A 20820-nucleotide genomic window follows, 5' to 3' on the forward strand; every position below is an offset into this window, starting at 1 on the left:
GCGTGAAGATCAAATTGAAGCCGTTGTCAGATGGATGGCAGCTAACGCATCGACTTCAATTAGTGCCACATCCTCTCAGGCACAGACCACTGGAGAGCAGCCATCTGTCTCTTCACCACCTGCCAAATTGGCCAGGCAGTCAGAGAGCCCAGGACAGGAGCAGTCTCTACTTCTGTTCTCTGAATCTCTTGGCTTGGAAACAGGGGGCCAGCCAAGCAGTATTGGAGAAGTGGAAGAAGAGGCAGTGTGCAGTGATGCCCAACAGCTTTGTCTCTCTGACTCTGAAGAGGCGGGTGGGTCAGTGCCTGCAGTGACCACAGCGCAGTACGCATCTGATGATGAAACTCAGGTGCCGCTTTCTGGTGCGTACTGTGCTGCCGAGACTACCCAGGAGGAGCAGTTGGTGGCAGAGGGTAGTGGAGATGATGAGGTCCTTGACCCATCGTGGCGTGAGGAACAGGAAGGTGGTGGGAGCAGCTCAGAGGAAGAGATTCCCCTAACGGGCCAAAGAGGGAGAGGGAGGGGGAAGACTGCGGAGCCTGTAGCCTCCACTTTGGCACCAGTTAGGAGCCTGCCTCTTTCAAAAGCCAAAAAGGGCGCTCCCAAGACTTGCAGTGCCTGGTCCTTTTTTGACACAGTTGCAGATGACATTTGTTTTGTCAAATGCAAGCTGTGTCATCAGAAAGTAAAAAGAGGTAAAAGTGTCAGCAACCTCAATACCACAAATACAGTGGGGCAAAAAAGTATTTAGTCAGTCAGCTATAGTGCAAGTTCCACCACTTAAAAAGATGAGAGGCGTCTGTAATTTACATCAAATGTAGACCTCAACTATGGGAGACAAACTGAGAAAAAAAAATCCAGAAAATCACATTGTCTGTTTTTTTTAACAATTTATTTGCATATTATGGTGGAAAATAAGTATTTGGTCAGAAACAAACAATCAAGATTTCTGGCTCTCACAGACCTGTAACTTCTTCTTTAAGAGTCTCCTCTTTCCTCCACTCATTACCTGTAGTAATGGCACCTGTTTAAACTTGTTATCAGTATAAAAAGACACCTGTGCACACCCTCAAACAGTCTGACTCCAAACTCCACTATGGTGAAGACCAAAGAGCTGTCAAAGGACACCAGAAACAAAATTGTAGCCCTGCACCAGGCTGGGAAGACTGAATCTGCAATAGCCAACCAGCTTGGAGTGAAGAAATCAACAGTGGGAGCAATAATTAGAAAATGGAAGACATACAAGACCACTGATAATATCCCTCGATCTGGGGCTCCACGCAAAATCCCACCCTGTGGGGTCAGAATGATCACAAGAACAGTGAGCAAAAATCCCAGAACCACGCGGGGGGACCTAGTGAATGAACTGCAGAGAGCTGGGACCAATGTAACAATGCCTACCATAAGTAACACACTATGCCACTATGGACTCAGATCCTGCAGTGCCAGACGTGTCCCACTGCTTAAGCCAGTACATGTCCGGGCCCGTCTGAAGTTTGCTAGAGAGCATTTGGATGATCCAGAGGAGTTTTGGGAGAATGTCCTATGGTCTGATGAAACCAAACTGGAACTGTTTGGTAGAAACACAACTTGTCGTGTTTGGAGGAAAAAGAATACTGAGTTGCATCCATCAAACACCATACCTACTGTAAAGCATGGTGGTGGAAACATCATGCTTTGGGGCTGTTTCTCTGCAAAGGGGCCAGGACGACTGATCCGGGTACATGAAAGAATGAATGGGGCCATGTATCGTGAGATTTTGAGTGCAAACCTCCTTCCATCAGCAAGGGCATTGAAGATGAAACGTGGCTGGGTCTTTCAACATGACAATGATCCAAAGCACACCCCCAGGGCAACGAAGGAGTGGCTTCGTAAGAAGCATTTCAAGGTCCTGGAGTGGCCTAGCCAGTCTCCAGATCTCAACCCTATAGAAAACCTTTGGAGGGAGTTGAAAGTCCGTGTTGCCAAGCGAAAAGCCAAAAACAACACTGCTCTAGAGGAGATCTGCATGGAGGAATGGGCCAACATACCAACAACAGTGTGTGGCAACCTTGTGAAGACTTACAGAAAACGTTTGACCTCTGTCATTGCCAACAAAGGATATATTACAAAGTATTGAGATGAAATTTTGTTTCTGACCAAATACTTATTTTCCACCATAATATGCAAATAAATTGTTAAAAAAACAGACAATGTGATTTTCTGGATTTTTTTTTCTCAGTTTGTCTCCCATAGTTGAGGTCTACCTATGATGTAAATTACAGACGCCTCTCATCTTTTTAAGTGGTGGAACTTGCACTATTGCTGACTGACTAAATACTTTTTTGCCCCACTGTATGTGGAAACATGTGCGGACCAGGCACGCGGTGGAGTTCCAAAAACACACTGAAGAGCTAGGTCAACCAACAGCGGCAGCTACCACCTCTTCAGCTCGTGTTGCTTCTTCCTCCAGCTCACGCACAGCTGGTTCGGCTTCCTCCTTGGATCGCCATAGAAGAACCTCTGGCACTGTTGTCCAGAGACCTAGTGTAATTCCACCCACAGCACCACGTTCCCAGTCATCCTCACACTCCCAGCCTAGTCTACAGCCATCGGTAGTACAGGCATGGGAGAAAAGGCGGGCATTCTCGGCAAACCACCCCCGAGCACAGGCTCTGAAGGCAGGCATTGCCAAACTTCTGTCGCTGGAAATGCTCTCATTCAGGCTGGTGGAGACTGACAGCTTCCGTGACTTGATGGCATTGGCAGTCCCACAGTACAAGGTGCCCAGCCGCTTTTACTTCAGCAGGCAAGCTGTCCCTGCCCTGTACAAGCATGTGGAGGGACAAATAAAACACGCGCTACTGAATGCCGTCAGTAGCAAGGTCCACCTCACCACCGATGCGTGGACCAGTCAACATGGACAGGGGCGATACCTTTCCGTCACTGCCCATTGGGTTAATGTTGTTGAGCCGGGTACAGACCGTGCGAGTGGCGCAGGACGTGTCCTGCCCACTCCAAGGATAGCAGGAATCCAGTCTGTACGCATTGACTCCTCCTCTTACACCAGTTCCTCAGATTCATCGCTGCAGGATCCGCCACAGTCCACCTCCACATGGACCCGTGAACGTTTACCTATAATGACATGAGCACAGCCGTGGCCAAACGTCAGCAGGCCGTCTTAAAACTAGTTTCTTTGGGGAATCGAAGCCACACAGCGCAGGAGCTCTGGAATGCCCTAAAGCAGGAGAGCGATGTGTGGTTTGTGCCAGCGAATCTCCAGCCAGGCATGGTAGTGTGTGACAATGGCCGAAATCTGGTGGCAGCTTTAGGCCTTGGCAACCTCACTCACATCCCATGTCTGGCACATGTGCTCAATTTGGTTGTGCAGAGTTTTCTGAGGGACTATCCGGATCTTGATGCACTTCTGCACAAGGCCCGCCTAGAGTGTGCTCACTTGCGGCGTTCCAGCTTGGCAAGATCCCGCATTGCTGCTCTGCAGCGTCGGTTTCGACTTCCTGAACATCGCATCATATGTGACCTACCTACCAGGTGGAATTCCACGTTACATATGTTGGAGCGGTTGTGTGAGCAGCAGCAAGCAGTAATGGAGTACCAGTTGCATCAGGCGCAAAAAAGTCGCAGTCAGCGCCGCTCAGACTTCACAACCACAGAGTGGGCCACTATGAAGGACGTCAGCCAGGTTTTGCGTCCTTTTGATTATTCCACGCGGATGGCAAGTGCAGATGATGCACTAGTCAGCATGACTGTCCCCCTTATCTGCTTGCTTCAAGAAACCCTGCAAGGGATAAGGGATGATGTGGAAGAGTTGGAGGATGAGGAGTCACCTTTTCCATCAGGTTCTGGACAGTCAGCGCCACGTGGTTCCTCACAAAGGGGTCGGCAGGGGACCCTTTGTGAGGAGGATGAGGAGGAGTCAATGGACGAGGAAGAGCTACGTCCAGAGGAGGGAGTTCCACCATTGTCCAGTGGTCAGTGTGTACAGCGAGGGTGGGGTGATGAAGAGCGGGCAGAGATCATGTCTCAAGCAGGGGACAGCGTTTCTGGGCCAGTTGGCAGTCTGCAGCACATGGTTGAGTTCATGTTGCAGTGCCTGAGAGACGACCGCCGCATCGACCACATTCTCAACGGGCCTGATTATTGGGTGTACGCCCTCCTCGATCCTCGCTACCGTGACAATGTCCAAAACCTCATCCCGGCGTTGACACGGGAGCGTAAAATGCGGGAGTACCACGACACACTGGTGAATTCCATCATCTTCTCCAGTCCAACTGAGAGGAGTGCTGCTAGTGCTTTACAAAGCAGCTCAGTGCGTCGAGGCAGTGGAGGAGGAGGCTCTGCACAAAGAGGGAGCAGAAGCAGTGCCTCTGCCCAAGGCAAGCCAAGTATGGCACAACTGTGGAAAACTTTTGTGTGCCCGCCCCAAATGTCTACACCATCACCGGTGGCTCCAGTCAGCAGGAGGCAACGGTTCCGTCAGATGGTGACAGACTACATGGCTTGCCCTCTTAGTGTACTCCCAGACGGCTCTTCCCCGTTCAAGTTTTGGGTCTCTAAGCTGGATACATGGCCAGAGCTAAGCCAGTATGCATTGGAGGTGCTGGCTTGCCCTGCGGCTAGTGTCTTATCGGAACGTGTCTTTAGTGCCGCAGGTGGTGTACTAACAGACCGTCGCATGCGACTATCCTCCGATAACGTTGACCGGCTTACTTTCCTGAAAATGAACCAGGCCTGGATCTCGCAGGAATTTGCCACTCCTCTGCCTGATTAAGTAATTGGGTGTCATCCAGGTCTCCTGATGTGTTCATCTTTCTACCACCTGAACTGCTATTCCTGGGCTCCAACACCGCCAGTTGCGGCTCAGAAGTGCAGGCTGCACAGTCTAAACATACGACCCAGTGTTATTGGGTTTCAGTAACGTCAGCTGATCCCCAGCTGTGTAGCCGGCAATGTGTCCTGCGACCGCCACGCTGGCACAACAACCTAAATGTAAGGGAACCTGTCCCCCGCCCCCCCCTCGGCGTTTGTTACTGAAAGAGCCATCTTGTGCAGCAGTAATATTGCACAAGGAAAAGGTAGCTCTTTTATTTTAGCTCCTTGCACACGCAGAACTTAACACTTATAAAATGTGTTCACTGATACCGTTATACCGTCCCGGAGCTGGGACTTTCCTTCATAATGTGATGCAGCACAGCCGTCATTCCTACCCCCTTGGTGCCATGTGCTGCCTCCTCAGCGTTGTTTTAAGCTGTCACGGAGCCTGCGCTGTTCTGTTATCCCTTGGCCATGGCCAGTTTGCGCTGCCTGTCTTCTGACATAATTTGGTGTCAGGATGGCTGCGCCTGTGCGCCCGCGCTGCCCGAGAACCCACCTCACAGTGTCTTCTGATTGAATCACACTGCGAGCCTGGGATCCATGGGCATGCGCAGTGCATATCTTCACCTCGGGCTCTCGCCCATCTCCCTCCGCCTTCTTTAGACTGTGCGCCGTCAGCTGATCCCCCCCCCCTAGGCGTTTGTTACTGAAAGAGCCACCTTGTGCAGCACTAATACTGCACAAGGAAAAGGTCGCTCTTGAAATTATGCTCCTTGCAAATGCTGAACTACACACTCATGTAATGTGTCACCTCACACCGTCCAACCGTCCCGGAGGTGGGACTTTCCTTTGTAATGTGACGCAGCACAGCCGTCATTGCTACCCCCTTGGCGCCGTGCGCTGCCTCCTTAGCGTTGTTTGATTCCGTCATGGACCCTGCGCTGTTATGTTATCCCTTGGCCATGCACAGTTTGCGCTGCCCGTCCTCTGACATCATTTGTTGTCGTCCTGGCTGCGCCTGTGCGTCCACGCTGCCCGAAATCCCACCTCACAGTGTCGTCTAATGTGATCCCACAGTGGGCCTGGTATCCATGGCCATGCGCAGTGCATATACTAGCCTCTCACTCCCCTTCTTCACGCTTCTTCAGACTAGGCGGCGTCAGCTGATCCCTAATAGCATGCCTCGGCCGTGACGCCGCACAGTCTGAAGAAGCAGGAAGGAGGGGAGTGAGAGGCTATGATATGCACTGCGCATGCCCATGGATCCCAGGCCCGCAGTGGGATTACATTAGATGACACTGCGAGGTTGGATCTCGGGCAGCTTGGACGCACAGGCACTGCCAGCCTGACACCTAAATGATGTCAGAAGATGGGCAACGCTAACTGTGCATGGCCAAGGGATAACATTACAGCGTGGGCTCCGTGACAGAACCAAACAACGTTGAGGAGGTGGCGCACGGCACCAAGGGGGTTGGAATGACAGCTGTGCTGTGTCACATTACAAAGGAAAGTCCCACTTCCAGGACGGTTTGACGGTGTGAGGGGACACATTATATGAGTGTGTACTTCAGCGTTTGCAAGGAGCATAATTTTCGGAGCCACCATTTTCCATGTGCAGTATTACTGCTGTACAAGATGGCTCTTTCAGCAACAAATGCCTGGGGGGAAGGGGGGGGTTAAAGGTTCCCTTTCAACTTGCTCCACTGCAGGCTTCGGCCTACACTCTGCTCCTCTTTGATTCCCTGGGTTTCAACACTGTCAGTTGCCACCTGGAAGTGTTGTCTACACAGACAAAACACTAGCTGATGTGTCAGTGGGGTTCAGCACCGCCAGCTGTTCCCCTGCTGTGTAGTCGGCAACGTGTCCAGCACAAGCCACGCTGGCACAACCGACCAAAAGCTGCCACCAGTGCAGGCTTCGGCCTACACTCTGCTCCTCTCCTCCTCCTGCTGCCCCTGGGCTCAAACACCGCTAGTTTTTGCCCGGAAGTGCTAGCTGCACAGAGAAAATCACCAGCCAATGTGTTAGTGGGGTTCAGCACCGCCAGCTGTTCCCCTGCTGTGTAGCCGGCAACGTGACCTGCAAACGCCACGCAGGCACATGAACTGAAATTAAAGGGACCCTGCCACCCACCCCAAGGTGTTTCTATGTATAACAGCTACCTTGTACAGCAGTAATGCTGCATTTGTACAAGGTGGCTGACTTTTTCTCCTTGCCAACGTGGAACTCAACACGTACAAAATGTGTCTCATTGAGACCATTCCACTGTCCCTGAGGTGTGACTTTCCTTTCTAATGGTATGCAGCACCACCCTTGGTAGCGCTGCCCGTCTTCTGACATCATTGGTTGGCTGCCTGTGCCTGTGCGTCCGCCCTGCCTGACACAACCCCCCTCGTTGTCTCATATATTTTGGCTGCGAGGGTGTTATTGATGGGCATGTGCAGTGCATATGTTCGCCTGTCTTAACTCATCTCCTTCCGCCTTCTTCAGACTGTGCGGCCTCATGGCCGTGGTAGGCGATAAGGGATCAGCTGAGGCCGCCCAGTCTGAAGCAGGTGTAAGGACATGAGTGAGCGGCAAACATATTTACTGCACAAGGCCACGAATCACAGCCACGCAGTGTGATTTTTTGAAAACACACTGCGGGCCTGGGATTCATGGCCATTGCTAACCGCAGCGGCCAACATGAAATGAGGTGAGAAGACAGGCAGCGCTCACAGCGCATGGCCAAGGGATCACAATAGCGCAGATTCCTGTACAGCAAATAACAACGCTCAGGAGGCTGCGCCCAGCACCAAGGCGTTATTTATGTGCACCTGTGCTGCGTCTCCTTAAAAAGACAAGTCACGCCTCCAATACAGAACTGAACTACTGTTCAATGGGCTAAATTGTGTACGTCTTTCATTCTGCGTGTGCAATGAGCAAAACTTAAAGAGCAACCTTTAACTTGTGCAGCTTTACTGCTGCACAAGGTGTGGCTCTTCAACATTGTAACACCTGAGGGTGGGTTAAAGGTTACCTTTGAAATTGGTTCAAGTAGGCTTCCGCCTACACTCTGCTCCTCCTGCAGACCCTGGGCTCTAACTACGCCAGTTGGGGCCCGGAAGTGCTGGCTGCACAGAGAAAAACACCCACCATTGTGTCAGTGGGGTTCAGCACCGCCAGCTGTTCCCCTGCTGTGTAGTCGGCAACGTGTCCAGCACAAGCCACGCTGGCACAACCGACCAAAAGCTGCCACCAGTGCAGGCTTCGGCCTACACTCTGCTCCTCTCCTCCTCCTGTTGACCCTGGGCTATAACACCGCCAGTTGTAGCCTGGAAGTGCTAGCTGCACAGAGAAAAACACCCGCCAATGTGTTAGTTGGGTTCAGCACCGCCTGCTGTTCCCCTGCTGTGTAGCCGGCATCGTGTCCAGCACAAGCCACGCTGGCACAACAGACCAAAAGCTGCCACCAGTGCAGGCTTCGGCCTACACTTTGCTCCTCTCCTCCTCCTGCTGACCCTGGGCTCTAACACCGCCAGTTTTTGCCTGGACGTGCTAGCTGCACAGAGAAAAACACCAGTCAATGTGTCGGTGGGGTTCAGCACCGCCAGCTGTTCCCCTGCTGTGTAGGTGGCAACGTGTCCTGCAAACGCCATGCAGGCACCTGAACTGAAATTAAAGGGAACCTGGCCCCACCCCCCCAGGTGTTTCTATGTATAACAGCCACCTTGTACAGCAGTACTGCTGCATTTGTACAAGGTGGCTGATTTTTTCTCCTTGCCCACGTTGAATTAAAGACGTAAAATATGGGTCTCATTACAGACCATTACAATGTCCCTGAGGTGTGACTTTCCTTTTTAATGACACGCAGCACCCCCATTGTTAGCGCTGCCCGTCTTCTGACATAATTGGTTGGCTGCCTGTGCCTGTGCGTCCGCCCTGCCCGACACAACGCCCCTCGTTGTCTCATATATTTTGACTGCGAGGGTGTGATTGCTGGGCACGAGCAGTGCATATCTTCGCCTGTCTTCACTCCCCTCCTTCCGCCTTCTTCAGACTGTGCGGCCTCATGGCCGTGGCAGGCGATAAGGGATCAGCTGAGGCCGCCCAGTCTGAAGCAGGTGTAAGGACATGTGTGAGCGGCTAACATATTTACTGCACAAGGCCACGAATCCCAGCACCGCAGTATGACTTTATGAAAAGGCACTGTGGGTCTGGGATTTATGGCAATCGTTAACCGCACCGGCCAACATGAAATGAGGTCATAAGACAGGCTGCACTAACAGGGTATTGCCAAGGGATAACAAAAGAGCGCAGACTACTGTACTGCAAATAACAACGCTCAGGAATCTGCGCCCAGCACCTAGGTGTAAATTTTGACACCTGTGCTGCGTCTCCTTAAAAAGACAAGTCACGCCTCCACTACTGTTTGACAGTATAATGGGCTAAATAGTGTACGTGTTTTATTCAGCGTGTGCAATGAGCAAAATTAAGAGAGCAACCTTTTACTTGTGCAGCATTAATGCTGCACAAGGTGTGGCTCTTGTACCTTGCAACACCTGAGGGGGGTTAAAGGTTACCTTTGAAATTGGTTCAACTAGGCTTCGGCCTACACTCTGCTCCTCTCCTCCTCCTGCTGCCCCTGGGCTCTAACACCGCTAGTTTTTGCCCGGAAGTGCTAGCTGCACAGAGAAAAACACCAGCCAATGTGGTAGTGGGGTTCAGCATCGCCAGCTGTTCCCCTGCTGTGTAGCCGGCATCGTGTCCAGCACAAGCCACGCTGGCACAACCGACCAAAAGCTGCCACCAGTGCAGGCTTCGGCCTACGCTCTGCTCCTCTCCTCCTCCTGCTGACCCTGGGCTCAAACACCGCTAGTTTTTGCCCGGAAGTGCTAGCTGCACAGAGAAAAACACCAGCCAATGTGTTAGTGGGGTTCAGCACCACCAGCTGTTCCCCTGCTGTGTAGCCGGCATCGTGTCCAGCACAAGCCACGCTGGCACAACCGACCAAAAGCTGCCACCAGTGGAGGCTTCGGCCTACACTCTGCTCCTCTCCTCCTCCTGCTGACCCTGGGCTCAAACACCGCTAGTTTTTGCCCGGAAGTGCTAGCTGCACAGAGAAAAACACCAGCCAATGTGTTAGTGGGGTTCAGCACCGCCAGCTGTTCCCCTGCTGTGTAGCCGGCATCGTGTCCAGCACAAGCCACGCTGGCACAACCGACCAAAAGCTGCCACCAGTGGAGGCTTCGGCCTACACTCTGCTCCTCTCCTCCTCCTGCTGACCCTGGGCTCAAACACCGCTAGTTTTTGCCCGGAAGTGCTAGCTGCACAGAGAAAAACACCAGCCAATGTGTTAGTGGGGTTCAGCACCGCCAGCTGTTCCCCTGCTGTGTAGCCGGCAACGTGACCTGCAAACGCCACGCAGGCACATGAACTGAAATTGAAGGGAGCCTGCCCCCCACCCCCAGGTGTTTCTATGTATAATAGCCACCTTGTACAGCAGTACTGCTGCATTTGTACAAGGTGGCTGACTTTTTCTCCTTGCCCACGTGGAACTCAACACGTACAAAATGTGTCTCATTAGAGACCATTACAATGTCCCTGAGGTGTGACTTTCCTTTTTAATGACACGCAGCACCCCCATTGTTAGCGCTGCCCGTCTTCTGACATCATTGGTTGGCTGCCTGTGCCTGTGCGTCCGCCCTGCCCGACACAACGCCCCTCGTTGTCTCATATATTTTGACTGCGAGGGTGTGATTGCTGGGCACGAGCAGTGCATATCTTCGCCTGTCTTCACTCCCCTCCTTCCGCCTTCTTCAGACTGTGCGGCCTCATGGCCGTGGCAGGCGATAAGGGATCAGCTGAGGCCGCCCAGTCTGAAGCAGGTGTAAGGACATGTGTGAGCGGCGAACATATTTACTGCACAAGGCCACGAATCCCAGCACTGCAGTGTGACTTTATGAAAAGGCACTGTGGGTCTGGGATTTATGGCCATCGATAACCGCACCGGCCAACATGAAATGAGGTCATAAGACGGGCTGCACTAACAGGGTATGGCCAAGGGATAACAAGAGCGCAGACTCCTGTACAGCAAATAACAACGCTCAGGAAGCTGCGCCAAGCACCAAGGCGTTATTTGGGACACCTGTGCTGCGTCTCCTTAAAAAGACAACTCACGCCTCCACTACAGTTTGACAGTATAATGGGCTGAATTGTGTACGTGTTTTATTCAGCGTGTGCAAGGAGCAAAATTAAGAGAGCAACCTTTTACTTGTGCAGCAGTAATGCTGCACAAGGTGTTGCTCTTGTACCTTGCAACACCTGAGGGGGGTTAAAGGTTACCTTTGAAATTGGTTCAACTAGGCTGCGGCCTACACTCTGCTCCTCTCCTCCTCCTGCTGCCCCTGGGCTCAAACACCGCTAGTTTTTGCCCGGAAGTGCTAGCTGCACAGAGGAAAACACCAGCCAATGTGTTTGTGGGGTTAAGCTGTGTAGCCGGCATCGTGTCCAGCACAAGCCACGCTGGCACAACTGACCAAAAGCTGCCACCAGTGCAGGCTTCGGCCTACACTCTGCTCTTCTCCTCCTCCTGCTGACCCTGGGCTCAAACACCGCCAGTTTTTGCCCGGACATGCTAGCTGCACAGAGAAGAACAACAGCCAATGTGTTAGTGGGGTTCAGCACCGCCAGCTGTTCCCCTGCTGTGTAGCCGGCAACGTGACCTGCAAACGCCACGCAGGCACATGAACTGAAATTGAAGGAAGCCTGCCCCCCACCCCCAGGTGTTTCTATGTATAACAGCCACCTTGTACAGCAGTACTGCTGCATTTGTACAAGGTGGCTGACTTTTTCTACTTGCCCACGTGGAACTCAACACATACAAAATGTGTCTCATTGAGACCATTCCACTGTCCCTGAGGTGTGACTTTCCTTTCTAATGATACGCAGCACCACCCTTGGTAGCGCTTCACGCCTTTTGACATCATTGGTTAGCTGGCTGCGCCTGTGCGTCCGCCCTGCTCGAAACAACGCCCCTCGGTTTCTGATTTATTTTGTCAGCGAGGGTATGGTTTATGGGCACGAGCAGTGCATATGTTCGCCTGTCGTCACTCATTTCTTTCCACCTTCTTCAGACTGTGCAGCCTCATGGCCGCGGCATGCGAGAAGGTATCAGCAGAGGCCGCCCAGTCTGAAGCAGGTGTAAGGACGTGTGTGAGCAGCGAAAATATTTACTGCTCAAGGCCATGAATCCCAGCACCGCAGTGTGACTTTATGAAAAGGCACTGTGGGTCTGGGATTTATGGCCATCGTTAACCGCACCGGCCAACATTAAATGAGGTCATAAGATGGGCAGCGCTAACAGGGCATTGCCAAGGGATAACACAAGAGCGCAGACTCCTGTACAGCAAATAACAACGCTCAGGAATCTGCGCCAAGCACCAAGGCGTTATTTGGGACACCTGTGCTGCGTCTCCTTAAAAAGACAACTCACGCCTCCACTACAGTTTGACTGTAGAATGGGCTGAATTGTGTACGTGTTTTATTCAGCGTGTGCAAGGAGCAAAATTAAGAGAGCAACCTTTTACTTGTGCAGCATTAATGCTGCACAAGGTGTGGCTCTTGTATCTTGCAACACCTGAGGGGGGGTTAAAGGTAACTTTTGAAATTGGTTCAACTAGGCTTCGGCCTACACTCTGCTCCTCTCCTCCACCCTGGGCTCTAACACCGCTAGTTTTTGCCCGGAAGTGCTAGCTGCACAGAGAAAAACACCCGCCATTGTGTCAGTGGGGTTCAACAACGCCAGCTGTTCCCCCGCTGTGTAGCCGGCAAAGTGTCCTGCAAACGCAACGCAGACACAAAGCTGCCTCCAGTGCAGGCTTCGGCCTACACTCTGCTCCCCCTGCTTACCCTTTGCTCCAACACCGCTTGTTTGGGCTCTAGGAAGACAGTCTTTAATAGGCAACGCATCCGGGTTCCAGCACCGCCAGCTAGTTCTCGGCAGTGTTTTTGTCACAGGTACTCCCTCGTGCCAAGCCTGGTTCCAGCACCGTCAGCCGTTTCCGGGTACTGTCAAACTCACTGAGACACCTATGCGTTGCCCCGTCGTGTTGCGGTCGAGTTAGCCAACTCCAGGGTGCCTCCAGTTTAGGAGCTTCCTATGTGGGCTGCATGAATTGGTAGTCAAGGCTGGTTCTGTAGTGCCAGTAGGCCCAGCTCCCCCTGTAGGACTGTTGGGGTTCGGTAACTGCGGCTGCCTCGCGGCCTAGCTGTTCTCTCCTCTCCTGTGGGCCTTCGGGTCCACCACCTGGTTCCAGCACCGCCAGCTGGTTCCGGGCCGAGCCTTTGGCTTAGGTGCCTCCTCCTGGGTATCCGAGTTCCGCCAACACCAGGCGGTCCTTGGTAGTGCTTTTAAGCGCGGGCACCTACAGCTTAGTAACCGGGTTCCAGCACCGTCAGCTGGTCCTCGGTCATGCCATTGGCTCTTGCACACTGGGGCAACACATCCGGGTTCCAGCACCGCCAGCTGGTTCTCGGCAGTGTTTTTGTCACAGGTACTCCCTCGTGCCAAGCCTGGTTTCAGCACCGTCAGCTGTTTCCGGGTTGTGTCAAGCTCGCTGAGACGCCTATGCTTGCCCCGTCGTGTTGCGGTCGAGTTAGCCAACTCCAGGGTGCCTCCAGTTTAGAAGCTTCCTATGTGGGCTGCATGAATTGGTAGTCAAGGCTGGTTCTGTAGTGCCAGTAGGCCCAGCTCCCCCTGTAGGACTGTTGGGGTTCGGTAACTGCGGCTGCCTCGCGACCTAGCTGTTCTCTCCTCTCCTGTGGGCCTTGGGGTCCACCACCTGGTTCCAGCACCGCCAGCTGGTTCCGGGCCGAGCCTTTGGCTTAGGTGCCTCCTCCTGGGTATCCGAGTTCCACCAACGCCAGGCGGTCCTTGGTAGTGCTTTTAAGCGCGGGCACCTACAGCTTAGTAACCGGGTTCCAGCACCGTCAGCTGGTCCTCGGTCGTGCCATTGGCTCTTGCACACTGGGGCAACGCATCCGGGTTCCAGCACCGCCAGCTGGTTCTCGGCAGTGTTTTTGTCACAGGTACTCCCTCGTGCCAAGCCTGGTTTCAGCACCGTCAGCTGTTTCCGGGTTGTGTCAAGCTCGCTGAGACGCCTATGCTTGCCCCGTCGTGTTGCGGTCGAGTTAGCCAACTCCAGGGTGCCTCCAGTTTAGGAGCTTCCTATGTGAGCTGCATGAATTGGTAGTCAAGGCTGGTTCTGTAGTGCCAGTAGGCCCAGCTCCCCCTGTAGGACTGTTGGGGTTCGGTAACTGCGGCTGCCTCGCGGCCTAGCTGTTCTCTCCTCTCCTGTGGGCCTTCGGGTCCACCACCTGGTTCCAGCACCGCCAGCTGGTTCCGGGCCGAGCCTTTGGCTTAGGTGCCTCCTCCTGGGTATCCGAGTTCCGCCAACGCCAGGCGGTCCTTGGTAGTGCTTTTAAGCGCGGGCACCTACAGCTTAGTAACCGGGTTCCAGCATCGTCAGCTGGTCCTCGGTCATGCCATTGGCTCTTGCACACTGGGGCAACGCATCCGGGTTCCAGCACCGCCAGCTGGTTCTCGGCAGTGTTTTTGTCACAGGTACTCCCTCGTGCCAAGCCTGGTTTCAGCACCGTCAGCTGTTTCCGGGTTGTGTCAAGCTCGCTGAGACGCCTATGCTTGCCCCGTCATGTTGCGGTCGAGTTAGCCAACTCCAGGGTGCCTCCAGTTTAGGAGCTTCCTATGTGGGCTGCATGAATTGGTAGTCAAGGCTGGTTCTGTAGTGCCAGTAGGCCCAGCTCCCCCTGTAGGACTGTTGGGGTTCGGTAACTGCGGCTGCCTCGCGGCCTAGCTGTTCTCTCCTCTCCTGTGGGCCTTCGGGTCCACCACCTGGTTCCAGTACCGTCAGCTGGTTCTCGGCAGTGTCTTTTGCTCTTGTACCTTCTGCTCCCCATCCTGGTTCCAATAACGTCAGCTGGTTCCGGGCAGAGCCTTTGGCTTAGGTGCCTCCTTCTGGGTATCCGTGTTCCGCCAACATCAGGTGGTCCTTGGTAGTGCTTTTTAGCACGGGTACCTCCTGCTTAGTAACCGGGTTCCAGTAACGTCAGCTGGTCCTCGGTATTTCCATAGGCTCTTGAACCTTCGGGTAGCCATCCGAGTTCCAGTTCCATCAGCTGGTTCTTGTCATTTTCTCAGCCTTCTTGTACCTTCTGCTACATTTCTAAGTTGAAGACCCTAAAGTCGACGACCCGGAAGACCACCCCGATGACGACGATGACGACGGCGGCGGAGACGACGACAGCGGAGACGACGACGGCGGAGACGACGACGGCGGAGACGACGACGGCGGAGACGACGACACTGGAGACGACGACCCTGGAGACGACGACATGGAAGACCGAGAAGCAGAAGAACAAGAGGCTGCAGAACAAAGAGCAGAAGAACATTAAGCATAACACTTAATATCAGAGCAAAAGATATTATCTAAATTATATGCAGAAGAAGACTAAGCAGTGTATGGGGGTGAGTCCGTTCCTCCTCGTGGTGCCCCTGGATAAAGCCTGATGCTGCAGGCCAAACTGAACGCGGACAAATGTAACTTTTGTGACTGGCAGAACGGAAGGTGTAATCTTCCAACTTTTATAGATAACAACTACGGGAATGCCTGTCACAAATGAGAATATGATGAAGAAGTAGAATAGGAAGAATAATAACAGTTGAATAAAATGAATATGTAGAATAGGAAGAATAATAATAGTTGAATAAAATGAATATGAAGAATGTAATAAAAAAAAAAAAAAGGTAAAGGATGAAGAAGAAGATGAATAAGGTGAAGAAGAAGTTGATGTCAAAGATGCTGATTCTGATGAAGATAAAAGTGTGGAAAAAGTAAAAAAAAAAAGAAGGGGAAGGGCGTGGAATAGTGAAACATCAATATCTGACAAAATAAAAAAAATATTTACATAGTCAATATCTTTGTCACTCCGAACGTCTTTAAAAAAAAACAAAAACATGCTATTCTATTTGATTGGGCTAAACCTCTATGACTTTAATGTCTCCGCCACCTCCCCAAATACATCCTGCATTATTCTTAGTTGTTTTCCTTCATGTAGAATTAACCTACAAGGAAAGAAAGGGTTTATTTTAATTCCGATATTTTGGTCCCATTGACTTGCATTGGGATCGGGTATCGGTATCGGCGATATCCGATATTTTTTGAATATCGGCCGATCCAATCCGATACCGATACTTTCCGATATCGGAAGGTATCGCTCAACACTAATCATAAGTCATTGCCATTTATAACACTGTGCTCTCTTATGTGGCCCCAATTAGGCACCACCAGCACTTGGGTATTACAGCATTTCACCTCCCAATAAAGTATGACACATCCTTGAAGTTCACAATTACATAATTGTTCAGGTTACTGTTATTTCTGTCAAAAGAATTTCTACCCATGTTATTTTAAACTTGGTATTTTCTTGAATAAATTATTTTTTTTTTTAAAATCAACTTATCTCCCAGAGTATTTGTGTGATAATGGATAACTTACTGATTACTGAAGGTCTGACTGCTAAAACCCCCAGCAATTTTGAGATCTTGAGATTGGAGTTCAAGAGTCTTGAAAATGGGGCACCTGAATGGAGCAGACATACACATGCCTGGCCTCTGGCCTATGTTCCATTCATTGTCTATTGGACAAAAAAAAGCACTCAGGTTTTTCTCTCATGTCCTCATACACGATGTATTGAATGCAAACTTAGCACAATTCCACTATATTGAGGATGCAGTTGCAGAGCCCCGTTTTCAGGATTTCATAGCCCCGATCTCAGAATCGCAGGGAGTACAGTGGTTGGAGCAAGTGATCTCCTTTCCTGCAGATATGTAATAAAATTGATCTTTTTGGGAATAACGCAAAAAAAAAGATTGCATTTCATCAATAATAAAATTGAAAATTTTAAGATCTGATCAGCAATATTACTAGTATACTACTGATCTAGATATGAGGATATATTATTATAACAATCTTCAAAGCATACTTTCATCCTGTCCCTTTATAACTCTCTGAGAGAACATAGCATTGTATCGTAATTAACCAGATGTCTATTTTCAGCAAGCCAGAAAGAATAGACTGTTATCTATATGTTGACTTTTGAATTTATGTGTTTCTTTCTGGTTGGTCAAGAAAACAGACTTTTGCTTGTGTAAGCCTATAATATTGTTTTGTAACTTGACATTTGATGTAACATACTGTGCTCTTATCCTGGATGACTAGTGATGTTTGCTGATATGCTAATTATACATAGTCCTTGCCAGCCAGTTTGCTGGCATTAAAAACAGAGCAGGAAAATCTATGCAAATAGATTAAATAATCAAACAATGCGAGTTGATCATATCAGAATTACCTGTAAATACTGAATGAAGGACACTTGTTAATTATAAAAAGAGGTTATATGCCTCTGTATAGAGAGACTGAGACACCCAGAGATTCAGCCAAGACATGCAGACATCCAAAGGAACAGAGACAGGACAGCAGCCACAATATCATAGCTGCCTCACGAGGGACACAGATTTTTCATTTTACAGAATGCCAGCTTAGGGGACCTCGGCCCCGTCTGGAATTAGGCTGGTTTCACATTTGCCTTTCGGTGTGCAGTGCAGGCCTGCATACTTTTTTCCTAAGATCCGCATGCAACTTGCGCACCTATCTTTAACATTGTGTACACAGGGACATGCGTTGCATGCAGATGCGTTCCCATGCGTCGCTTTGACGTGCCCGTAAAATTGCAAAAGTCTTGGTAGTTCGCAAGCAACAAGAATGCAATATCTCCATGAATTATGAGCATATCATATTCATCTGTGGTACGTATAGACTGCTTGATGAACGATGACAGCCATATTGTTTTTCTAGGCAGAAATATGGCCTAAAACTGAATTAGAATCAACTCTTATCTGTCATCCTCCTCTGTCCTTAGCTGAAAAGGGGTGAGAGGTCTGGTAACAGGGCCAGCATCACCACTAGGCACATCTGGGTAAGTGCTGGGGCCCTGGATGAACAGGGGGGCCCACTTGGCTTTGTGGACAACAGTGCGCTATGGGGACCGTGAATTTTAGTTATGTATGAAGCCTTATATTGGGCACCATTATTCTGTATGGAGCATTATATGATGCCCATTATACTGTATGGAGCATTATATGGGGTCCATTATACTATATGGAGCATTATATGGGGTTCATTATACTGTATGGAGCAATATATGGGGCCCATACCGTATGGAGCAATATATGGGGCCCATTGTATACTGTAGGGAGCAATACATGGGGCCATTATATATTTTATCGAGCATTATATGGGGCCCATTATACTGTATTGATCATTATATGGGTGCCATTATATACTGTATGGAGCAATATATTGGGTGATTATACTTCTCATCTCAAAAAGAAGGACAGATGGAGTACTCCCCCTTGAGTCAACAGACAGCAAAACGCGTGTTGGGGTTTGGGTGCTGGCGTTTTAGTACCAGGTAAGATGATTTTCTCACTGTGCATCATACAAATGAATTTGGGGAACCTTTGATGATTGGAATGTCAGCTTGGTTTTGGACCTTGGGCTCTTGACCACAAACCATGCAACCCTGGGCATTAGTATAGACATTGTTGATCAATCAAATTAAGTGCAGAACCACAATCCACCATTACCTAAAGATCAATGGAATGACCACGATAAGTGGCATTACCAGAAAAAAAACTCCTGCGGACCGTAAAAACGCAATACGAATCGGAGTGTTGCACCTACTGACCTTTTTTTCCCCCCTTCCTTATGCGACCCTCGCTTTGCTTAATAAAATGGTCAGCCTTACCACAATACAAGCAAAGACCCTCAGAGAACCTCCTCTCCCTCTCCTGTGAACAAGAGGACATCGCCCCAAGTTGCATCGTTCCCCGCTGTCGATGGGGGTATCCTGAGGAGCTGGGTCCAGCATTGTAGGAGACCTCTTCATTCTGCCTGTCTCTCAATCTTCTATCCACACGGACATCTAACTGAATAGCAGTTTCCAAAGTATCAGGTGCAGGATATGCAATGAGTAAATCTTTAACCCTTTCACTCAAACCTGCTAAAAAGTGACTCCTGAGCGCTGTGTCATTCCACCTGATTTCTGTGGACCATCGTCTGAACAGGGTGCAATACCTCTCAGCATCACTAGAACCCTGTTTAAGCCGTCTGAGCTCTACCTCAGCTGCTGTGACCCAATCAGGATCATCATATAACAACACCATAGCAGTAAAAAATGCTTCCACTGACATCAAACAAGGATCATCAGTAGTGTTGAGCGATACCTTCCGATATTTGAAAGTATCGGCATCGGATGGTATCAGCCGATATCCAAAAAATATCGGATATCGCCGATACCCGATACCAATGCAAGTCAATGGGACATAAATATCGGAATGTATCCTGGATGGTTCCCAGGGTCTGAAGGAGAGGAAACTCTCCTTCAGGCCCTGGGATCCATATTAATGTAAAAAATAAAGAATAAAAATAAAAAATATGGATATACTCACCCCTCCGAAGGACCCTGGCTGTCACAGCTGCCAGCGTCTGCCTCCGTTCATAAGAATGCAGAGAGTGAAGGACCTTCGATGACCGCTCACGTGACCGCAAAGTCATCGAAGGTCCTTCACTCTCTGCATTCTCAGCAACGGAGTAAGTAAATATATTTACACCGCACACTCTAATGACAACGTGTGGTTTTTACTGAAATATTTATTAATCAAAATAAATTTAGATAAGGGAGCGAAACAGAAATATAATGCTGGAAGCGATATATAAAGCAATGCTGGAAGCGATATATAAAGCAAACGTTTCGGCTCACCCAGAGCCTTATTCATTGAATCGCTGAGCGCCGCTCACATCAACCACTCTGCAGGTTACCATATTATTCCTGGGTTATCACCCTCAAGGACATAGGATCATTATCTCAGCCATAGCCGTTTCTTGGCACTGAGGGATCTCTATCCTTTCCGCTACACATCACTCCTTATTGTGGATAAGCGATTCAATGAATAAGGCTCTGGGTGAGCCGAAACGTTTGCTTTATATATCGCTTCCAGCATTGCTTTATATATCGCTTCCAGCATTATATTTCTGTTTCGCTCCCTTATCTAAATTTATTTTGATTAATAAATATTTCAGTAAAAACCACACGTTGTCATTAGAGTGTGCGGTGTATATATATTTACTAGTATCTAGGATCATCTGATCCACTACACCAGCACCTCGTAACTTTGACTGAGTGCACGCCATTACTATATCTGTTCTCAGCAACGGAGGCAGACGCTCGCAGCGGTGACAGCCAGGGTTTGCCGGAGGGGTGACTATATCCATATTTTTTATTTTTATTCTTTATTTTTTACATTAATATGGATCCCAGGGCCTGAAGGAGAGTTTCCTCTCCTCCAGACCCTGGGAACCACACGCACCGCACACGCCGAAGATGACTAGGAACTTCCGATTCCGATTTCCGATATCACAAAAATATCGGAACTCGGTATCGGAATTCCGATACAGCAAATATCGGCCGATACCCGATACTTGCAGTATCGGAATGCTCAACACTAATCATCAGGACGTAATGAAAATGCCCAAATTTGGGGTTCACTTCGCAATAAAGACATGATAATCCCTATATGCTGTAATTCATCCCCTGAGGATCTACAGTAGGTCTAAGCCGAAAATATAGTAAACATGCTTTTTTAAACGTAAAAAAGTCCTGCCGTTTACCAGAAAAAAACTCAGGTAATCCTACTTTTGGCTCTTCAGAGCGTGTTCCAGGGCAATTACTCACTTGTTGTTGCAAGCTGGCTGCTTCTTCCGCATTGCACATTCCTTCATTACACTGTTCCTTGATGCTGCGATGGCCGAGGACGACCATCATTAAGTATGGAGGCATGTAGGGGGGTGGTGCTATTATGGACAGTAAGGAAAATGCTGCCACTTT

This window comes from Ranitomeya imitator, chromosome 3 (assembly GCF_032444005.1).
Source record: "Ranitomeya imitator isolate aRanImi1 chromosome 3, aRanImi1.pri, whole genome shotgun sequence".
In the NCBI taxonomy this organism is placed as follows: domain Eukaryota; kingdom Metazoa; phylum Chordata; class Amphibia; order Anura; family Dendrobatidae; genus Ranitomeya; species Ranitomeya imitator.